At 29.3% G+C, this 10124-nt stretch overlaps 1 long non-coding RNA gene across 1 annotated transcript; it reads right to left on the bottom strand.

The window, feature by feature from the left end:
- Nucleotides 1–601: 601 nt before the first annotated feature.
- LOC111616165 lies at nucleotides 602–9602 on the bottom strand. The gene is made up of 3 exons (XR_002755201.1): nucleotides 9539–9602; nucleotides 2696–2763; nucleotides 602–656 (listed from the first exon to the last, which is right to left on the bottom strand). It is a non-coding gene; the product is annotated as an uncharacterized LOC111616165 (long non-coding RNA).
- Between the last annotated feature and the right edge of the window lie 522 nt (nucleotides 9603–10124).

The raw sequence follows: 10124 nt of genomic DNA, 5'->3' as shown, positions 1-10124 counted from the left end.
TTTGCTTTCAATATATATACACAGATAAAAATAAAAAATGATATACAGATTTAGTTTTTATATCTGTATTCTATATATAACCAAAGGTTATTTTTCAAAAATCAAATTTAAAGAATAGTTTCTATGGGAGCAAACTAACAGCTGTCTCATCGACTCCAAGTCCAAGTCAAAAGTAAAGTTTTTTTGTGTTTTCTATCCACATGCAAAGTCCTTCCTTCCTCTTTGTTAACCCTTTGCATGAATTCATGCCAAGTCCACAGAGTATGTTCTACCAGTGGTCCTTTTGAGGAAAGAATTGTAACCCTATAGGTGACCTGGTGTGACCTATTTACACACTGCTTCTTTGTAAAGTGTCGGTTACAATTTCGGTGGGTACGAACATTTTGTTTTTAATATAAAGAAAATTACTGTTATAATCAATGTAAACAGTAAATTAGAATTCATGAAATACAATTAAAACATGAAATACATTATCTAGTACTTCATGTTTTAATTAATCATCATTTTCTATAGAGTACTTACTCTATAGAAAAATATATTTATGATCATTAAATACATTTTATTAATGAAATAAATACTATTATTCTATTAAAATACCTACCTGTTCACAGTAAGATAATTTTGGAGCTGCTCCTTTTAAATCTAAGTGAATTAATCTATAAAATAAAAAAATATATAAACACTAATTCATTCAAATAAATTACTATACATATACCAAAATAACTCCAAATTTAGTAATTGGTTTAGCTGTAAAAGTCCTAATTTGCTGTATCCAATTATGCAAACGATACAGATCTGAACCCAGATTCATGAACATCTCGTAAGATACAACATAGTATCTCTCCAATATTGTAAAGTTATTAGAAACTAACAATGGTTTATACTTCATATTCACAAAACAAATCACAGCACTTATGATAAAACAGGAATTGGTAATGAGAGTGTGTCTTATGATATCACTAGCAACCACCTCTGTTTTAATAGAGTTAATAGGAAAACATTTCTTTTCGAATTTCCTCACTGCACGTGGTATTTAACCTGTGGTCTAAGCAAAGGTAGCATTTTATTTCAAATCAGAAAAGTTTACAAGAAATAATAAGAAAAACACGTTAGAATTGATTATCTATCAATAGAACCAAATACTCAACCACTTAGACCTAGACTTACGAGAGCTCTTCGATATCGTAGTAGTTACGAGACTTTTTACAATATTGTAGCTTACAATGTGCATTGCAAATACAAGACTTTTTGCATCTGGCAACTTACAATGAATGTCCTCATAAGTTACGATACGAGGTGTTTGTGAATCTAGCTCCTGGTTCATGTAATTAGTGACTTACAAGTTACACCGAGGCAACTAATAACAAAATAATTAATTACCATATTACTTGCATATAAGATGAGGTTTTTATTCATTCAATTATTTCATTGCTTCAAAAACCTAGGTCGTCCTATATGCACGAACAAAGGATTCTTTGTGTTTTTGCAATAATTTCTGTGAACCGTGTATACTTCATGCTGACATTATAGGTCTACAGTCTATTTATCATAAGTTGGCACCTACTGTAAACAAATTAAGACACACACCCCTTTGTTTATTGGTTTAATCCTACATCCATCAATTAAAAACTGTGTTGCATCTCATTCGTTCGCAGAAAATAGTTTCTCGTTATTTATAAAAACATTAATGAAATACAAATCACTTAGCAATGATTATAAATGTAGTTATTTTATATTAGTTAAACTGTTATTTTTAATGAATATTAGCACATTCTGAATCATTAAAAATAAACTTTTTCCAGTCACACTCACTATAATGTTTTGGTTTTGTTTTCCATTCATCACGTATTAAGGTAAACAATCATGTTTGCCTTAATACATGCATTTGATAATATTTTGTGATTAAACGAATTAAAATTAGAATTGTATTAATAAATCTAATTTTCTTTATTTTGATCTCTTAAGTCACACCTCGTCCTATACGCGAGATCGTCTTATACCCAGTAAATACAGTAAATAATAAATTATTTAAGTACAATTTATTCAATTGCTATTTTTAAATTAACCAAACAAGAATTTGTATTAAATTTCAGCATGTTTATAGGTTTCAAAGTAACGTAATGATAAGTAATGATGTTGTCATTGTAACCAGTTTGTTTGAACTAAAGGTATCATTCACCACTACCAATTAGTTGGGCAGTCACTATCTAGCCCACCTGGAAGATTGGCATGTCTGGTAGCAAGCAGTAAATCACCAGAAACTTTATATGTAACATTTTTGAATCATGCCCAATCTTGGCAGTTCAACAAGCTTGCGACCCTTTCAATGGCTCTGGCGGGACACAAAAGGAGTTGCCAAATATTGTGTTTGGGACATTTTTATTGCTGATTTTTTTATATGACAGCTAAATAGCTGCTAATGAAAGGTCGGTGTGGTCAGAGGTTTGTAATTGTCAAAATTTTTTAAACAATCTGTTTGGGTGTAGACGGGTTTTTATAGTTTTGCAGATGCGTAGTTTTTCCATCAAGTGCCACAATTATTCATCGATACTTTATGAGGGCGGTACTATTTAGAAAGATAGTACATCAAGGTTTGACTGTATACAGAATGCAAACTTTGTATTTTCAAACAGACTTATAATACTAATCTTGCATTTTTTATATTAATTTCAATAATTTAAAACAAATTACTTACTTAGCAAAATTTGGAGAGGCGAGATCGATCGAACACATTCTGATCTTAATAAAAATGTCCAATCAGCCCTGTAAAGAATTAATGAAATTTTAGTTTAAATTTTAATTTATTTTATTTATCTGATCTAAAATACAGGTATGTGCCTCTTAATGATGGGATACGCTTGGTGAAATATGTCATTAAGTCCCTCTGTTAATCAAACTTACACGGTACAGTCTATTACTGAAATATTCATCACGTGTACAGTTTACATATGTATCTGAATGTAGAAAAGATATGGGTGATTACCAATTTTTCGTCTCCATTATAATCTTATGGGACCTCTGCCAAATACGTGGTCTATCATTAAGAGGTGCATCTGTAAACACTTGAATTTAATCATTTAAATGTTTTTATATTTACTGAAGTATAAATTTCTAAAATTCAATTGCATTAAGTTTTCAGAGTTAGAAAGATAAAAATTGAGGCTAGATATTATTTATTTATATATAAATTAAAATTGCAGCTGGTGTTGTGACCACATCACAATAAGTAATCTTGATTTTTAAAGATAAAAGCAAATTTTCACACTAATCAGATGGATATGCTTGTTTACTTTTACTTCTACAAAAATGAATTAAATCTTTGCTGAATATTTAATACTGCAGGATGTGGGTATTTTCGATATTTTGATTTTGTAATCGTTGATGCGCTGAAAAAGCCATTTGGTTTGTGTATTAAGGGGTCAATGCTATTAAATTTTTCTGGTTAAAGGTCAAGGGGGTGGGAAAATAAAGGGGATCATGTCCCCCATCTCGAGTGGAGTCAGACTTAATATTTTACTTGTTATTAGCATTTACAATTTTTTATAAAACCCTCAAAGCTAACTTTTTGCCACTTTTATAATAAGTAATAATATGGTATTAAAAAACTTTTTATAACAGATGGTGCCACCGCAATTTTAAATCTGTTTGCCAGGCAAGTTATGCAACTGGTTACTAGAGTTCTTTAACAGCAGTGACTCTAAGAAATAAACATAGAAAAAAATTCATACTTTGCCAGTTTAGTCATCCTTCTGTGTTACAGCCTTGGACAGGCTATATTTGTAGGCAGGAAAAGCTTACCCTTTAGAGCAGCAGTCGGCAAACTTTCTGACCTCACGGACCACTAAAGTCACAATTTTGAATCCCGCGCACCACTATCATGAATTTTTTTAAATGATACAAAATCTGTAGAATAAATATCTTAAGTTCAATTTTACTATATTAACATGAAATTTGCATGTTTAATTATAAAAAATTAACGCAAGCCTAAAGTTCATTGCTGCTTGTTTGAAACAAGTTTATGGATTCTTAGCGCTTTTCCACGAAGGACAACGATTGCACTCACAATATTGTTTATTGTTCATTATTTATTGATAACAGTCATGTCGTTTTTGGTTTTAGATTTGAATAAAAAATCCCAATGAGTGAAAAAAGCAACTAAGCATTTTGCATTTCTTTCATAATACTTCACGTAACCTTTAGTTGATCAATGTTCAAATTTCTCCATGGACCACCCAAATTTTCTTGCGGACCATCAATGGTCCTGGACCACCGGTTGCTGACTGTTACTTTAGAGAAATAATCAAACCCAAAAGACTGATAACTTTTTAAATACTTGCCTAACACTAACAAAGGATCGCTATCAACCCAGATTGCAGCAAGTATGTATTCAATCTATCTATAAAATCAGAATGATTCAAGGGACAAATTGTTTGCATTTGTCAGAAATCAACAAGCAAAAGGATATTGAAAGAACTTTAGACCATAGCTACTATGGCCAAAACTAACACCTCATCTAAATGTAACTTCCAAACTGTGTGGATATACAGGGTGCAATAGTAAAGTCTTTCATACCCTCATAACTGACAAAGCTATAGTTTACCCTTGTAACTGACAAAGATACAATTACGAATGTGACATATAGTTATAGTAAAGTGACTATGTGCTTCAAGACAATGTTGCTTAAGGCATCTATATTGGTAAAATAGAGAAGTTAACACTCCAGTCTTGAAAACGATACATGATACGAGAAAAATGTCTATTACAGAGCATGTACTATTACATGGTTCTGTAACAGTCATTTAGTAAGAACTCATTTAGTAAAAAGACATCCTACATGCACAAATAACAAGAAAAGATTGCATAAAATGCTAATTTGCATTTCAAGCATACACGGTAAAATGCGTATTTCTCATTTTCCTATCTTTGTGCTGCATTCCTTACTGTGTGACTTATGCATCGCTCACAAGTCAGTGTGTAAGGACTTTACTATGCAATGCAGAACAATAGCTTAAAGTTGTTACTTTCTGACAAAAACATTCATACATTTTTTAGAAAGTTTTAATTCAATTCAATTTATGACTTTCCTCTAAGTTCATTCTATTTTATAAACAATCCCATGTCTCTATTGGCCTCTGTTTTGAAACACAAATCATTTGGCTTTAAGGCAATCATCACATATTCAAATTTGGTCAATATACTCATTACTTTCAAGCTGCAATTTGTCAAAAGAAAATTTTTCTGCCATTTCGATCAATAATTTACAAATGCATTTGTTATAATAAAACTTTTCAATTTAAATACAGTTTTTAAATTCATTGCATAAATGTATTGAAATATAAATATACAATAATTAATTAATTAATTAATTAAAAAGATTAAAATTTAATTGTTTAGTCCAGAGAATCCCAGGAGTTGATCACAATCATTCCTTATATAAAAAAACACTGACAGAGATTCATGCAACACTTGTTGAAGTTCATGTGATTCTGTTGTAGATCAATGTATGGTGTCTCGATGATCGTCCCATTTTTATTTTATGTGCATAGCCACACTATACGCTGCTGTTACCCAGAACATCCAGGAGCTTGATGAAAATGAAGAGCAGACAAAATAGCAGACCTCCCAAAACAGTGGCAAGTCACAATTGATGAGCAACGGGACTACACAGAAGAATTATAGAGTTTGAAGTTCACCCATTTCTGTTCTAATATAATGAAATATTGTGCAATATTTTTTGACTCCCCTCTGCATACAGAAAGAAAATCAACTGTTAAACTACTAGAAACTAACAGTACCTAGTATAAACTTTAAATAATTCTATTGGTAGAAACATATTGAAAGGATGAATACTCAAACCAAGATTATTACTCTTTATAAATACAGAAAGAAAAAGGATGAAGACAGCTTAGAACTGAATAAATAGTATTTCTGCAATTGTGAATATTTTTCACATTTTCTAACAGTTTCGCAGCTTAGCTACAAGTAGAAAAGAGTGGCGAATATATAATTCATGAAAGACTTCAACATTTTTATGGATCAATCTCGGAAAGACAATTTTTCAAACTAATATAAAATTTTAATGATAATTAATTATTAAATTCTGACGTGGATATACAACACGGATTTAAATTAAATTAATATTAAAATTATTAAATTTTGATGTAAATATATAAAAATTACAGTACTCATTAAATATTAAATAGAACTCCCAATTCACTTTCCAAATATATCATTAAATATATCATTCCTCTACCATTTTAAATTATTCTTTCTAAATTTTAGATGCATTTTTATTTTATTTTAACTCTTATCTAGTTTTGAAAATTCCACAAAAATCAGTCAAACGTTAACGCAACATTTATTAAATTAAACATTAATTCAACGCTGAAACTAACATTTTACTGAGTAGTGTTTACCATTTGCAAGAGTTAATACTACTTCATAAGATATTTTCAGATATCAAATATTAGTAATAATGGATGGCTTGTTTGTTCACTGAGTTCTATAAAAAAGATGTAAAAATCTAGAATTTCTTAGAAAACATTGATGGAAAAAAAAACTTTAAATATTAAATGACAATTTGCTGAACATGCTACAGATATAAGGAAATTTATCATATTTAATAAATTCTACATGAATGAACAATTTAAGAAATGATTTAAATCATAAAATAAAACTTCAATAATTTAAAAAACTCATTAAATGGAGTTATAAAAGCTTAAAACTGATATAAATTCTATAAAAAAATGAGATTTATTGATCAGAAAATCATGTGATTTATATCAAACAAGTAAAATATTGGAAAAATAAATATATATATTTCCAATATTGGATTATTCCATATATTATTCCAATATTTCAAATATATTTTTTCCAATTCAATTTAATTCAAAACTAGTAGAGAGTTGCATAACTTTCTTAGAAAGTTAAAATTGTGTGGGGTACCATATGTTACAAGATTTAAAAAAATTTTTTATATTCTTTTTGCAATTTAATAATAATAAATCTTAATTTTGAAGTTAGAGACAAGTTTTATAAAAAAAACTGTAAATGCTAATAATGAGTAAAATGTTCATTAAGTTCAGTGCAACTCTGGACATGACACACGACCTCCTCAACCTTTAACCACCAAAATTTAATAATCAATTGAAACAAAAACTAATACTGTACTAAAAATCAACTGAATGTTACAATTGAAGTGTATTTGTACAATACCTATACAAATACTGTACATTTTAACAACTTATTTAGTGAACGAGCGAACGGCACTTGCGTATTATTTATATTTTGACGTAAATAACACACAAGTACCGTTTTCATTACTATAGCTAGAGACTAACTTTGTACACAGGTTTTTAAACTTGTACAAATGTATCCAATGAATTAATTTTTACACCTAGAATAAAACATTATAAGGTTTTATTATTTTAAAATCAGACTGTTTAAATCATAATCACACTATAATTTTTTTAAATTATATGCTAGCTTTTACAATTTTATTTTTAAAAATATTCTACGTAAAACTTATAACTGTAAATTAATTTGTAGCATTTATCATTTTAATAATTTCAATTGTGTAATCAAAAAAAAAAAAAAAAAGGAATTAATTTCTAACTAATTTTCTTACAGTTTTCTAATATTTTATAAAAATTAGAAACTTATTAAGAAACAAATGTAATAAATTGATACTTTTTGCAATTAATTACAAAATTTATTAATGAATAATAAATAAAAACAACTGCTTCTTTTCTTTTTATCAAAGTCATATAACAACAAGGATAAAGTACTTTTATATAATAAAACATCTTATTTTAAATATTAATAATATAGCAGCTAATAAGATTAGTAAACAATTTCTATAATTTAAACCATTTTGCTCATTTATGATTTGATTTTTTATGTTGTATACAATCTTTTAAATAGGTTACCTGGGTGCAAAAATAATTACACGACATTCAGACTACTACCAACCAATCGATCTTGCTCACTCAAATACTAGTTCAAATATAGTAACGGACCAATTAACTGGCTTCCAAAGATACAGAATTACCAGAAAAACTGACTAGTTTTGAATTTGGCAGGTTATATCCCAGTTGTAATTCACGACTCGGCTGCTTTGTTTTGATTTTGTCGTGGCATACATGTTGCACGATGCTACTTCTGTTACGTTGTTTTCTTTGTTTAATTTTCATTCTAAATATTATACTACACAGAGTATTCTATATTTTAAGAGGATTAATAATAATCAAACAGGCCATGCATTAATTTTTATCAGTTAAATACAATTTTGTTCTTAATTTTATATTTTAATTAAGTATACATTTAGCCCACATCCAGAAAATCCAAAAATTCAGATCACTTCCAGTCTCAAGCTTGTCAGATATTTGGTCTGATACTGTATAGTAAAATTGAAACAATAGTTATTGTTTTAATAAGTAAAATTGAAACAAGGAAGTATTCAGTTTTACTTATCTGTTTTTCTATAATTATGTTATGCATTACAGCTAATACCACATTTTATGGCTGAAATTTAACAGAAAGTTAAAGAGAACAATGAACATGAAGAACTAATAAAGTCAATTGTTATTTTGGGTTATCAAGACCATAACAGACAATTGGTTAAGATAATTATTGATATTAAGATCTATAGATATTCATTAGAAAAGAGACAAATAGAGTGGCAAGTGTCAATTCAAATTCAGCATTAAAATATTAAACTATACTGGTGGAAGTTACTTCTAGGACATTTAATCAGTATTTTCTTGTATTTATATCAAAGCATTATTACACACACAGGAAGCATTGCCATACTATTAGATCTAGTCAATTAATTCGCCATCAGTATGCCACAATGATATTTGACAGCCAGAAAGCCAAGCAGTTAAGGTTTCATCCTACCACTCCCGAGGACCCGGGATCAATTCAAAAAACCCCAAGAATTTTTCAGAGGGTGGTCCATCCGGATACGTCGAGGCCCCGTCCCTCACCGCTCGATTGCAGGCCTGGCCGAACCTATTACAAATTTGCTAAAAAGACCCTCTTAACTCTTACAGCTGCGGTCCTGAAAGATGATATATGATAAGCTTAATTAAATTATATGACACATCTAATCCACAATATACTTATAAACATGTATATATACAATATATTACATACAATATCTGCATAAACACTTTTTTTGTTTTGTAAATACTGTTTAAATAACTGTAAACAGCATTTAAATATATAAACATTCAAAAATTTAATGAAAGTTCAGTATCAAATGATCAATCTATTGGCACTTTTGGGTAGAAGTTACTTTTAAATCGATATATATATATTTACATATGTAAAATTTACCTAAAAGTAACCCCTACTAATCATATGGCATGGATATTTATCTAAAGGCCCTTTCCCTTAGTTTAGTATACAATCTTAAAGTAATGAAAATATAAATATCAAATCTATTTTATTATTTCATATTCGAAAACATTAAATAAATCGTTCTATATTTAATTTTTGATTAAATAAAGCATGCAGAGTACATAGACCACCATACCTTGTTTTAACGATTTCTTCTGATTGTGTTCATACAACTGACGTTGCCAACTCTACAAAATGCATTTACAGATTTAAAAATAAAACTAAATTTGTTTATTATGAATACATTAATATGTAAAAAAAATGACATTAAAAAATATAAAAATTATTTAATTCATTAAAATGTATTTTTACAATAACTTTTCTGTTTAGAATTCTATGTAATCGATTTTAATGTTCAAATATGGCGACGTGAAAGCGTGCCGTTCTTCCATCAAATTAAGTCATGCAAATTGCGTCGGAGCAGACGACGAATGCTTAGTCTGAGTTTTAAATAAAAGGGTTTCATTAAGATTTAAATTAGAGATGAAATTCAGCCGGTCACGCAACCAGTTCCTAAAATTTTCTCATTTCGGGAGTTCGCTAGTGGCCGAAGGGGTAAAACCGCTAAATACTGAAGTTGGTCGCGGGTTCTTGTCTGACCAACGGACTGACCGCGTGGCATTTTCACGGTTTCATATGTCTAGTACCTAAACAAGGTCCAATTTCTTGTAGCAAGCCTTGCCGTGAGGCATTCCTTCTTGAAAAATCGCTATCGTGTTGAA

The sequence above is a fragment of the Centruroides sculpturatus genome, unplaced genomic scaffold, assembly GCF_000671375.1.
Source record: "Centruroides sculpturatus isolate CEXI.00-Female unplaced genomic scaffold, Cexi_2.0 scaffold3022, whole genome shotgun sequence".
Classification (NCBI taxonomy): domain Eukaryota; kingdom Metazoa; phylum Arthropoda; class Arachnida; order Scorpiones; family Buthidae; genus Centruroides; species Centruroides sculpturatus.
Note: the sequence above shows the minus strand (reverse complement) of the source record. Positions and strands in the feature narration are given on the sequence as shown.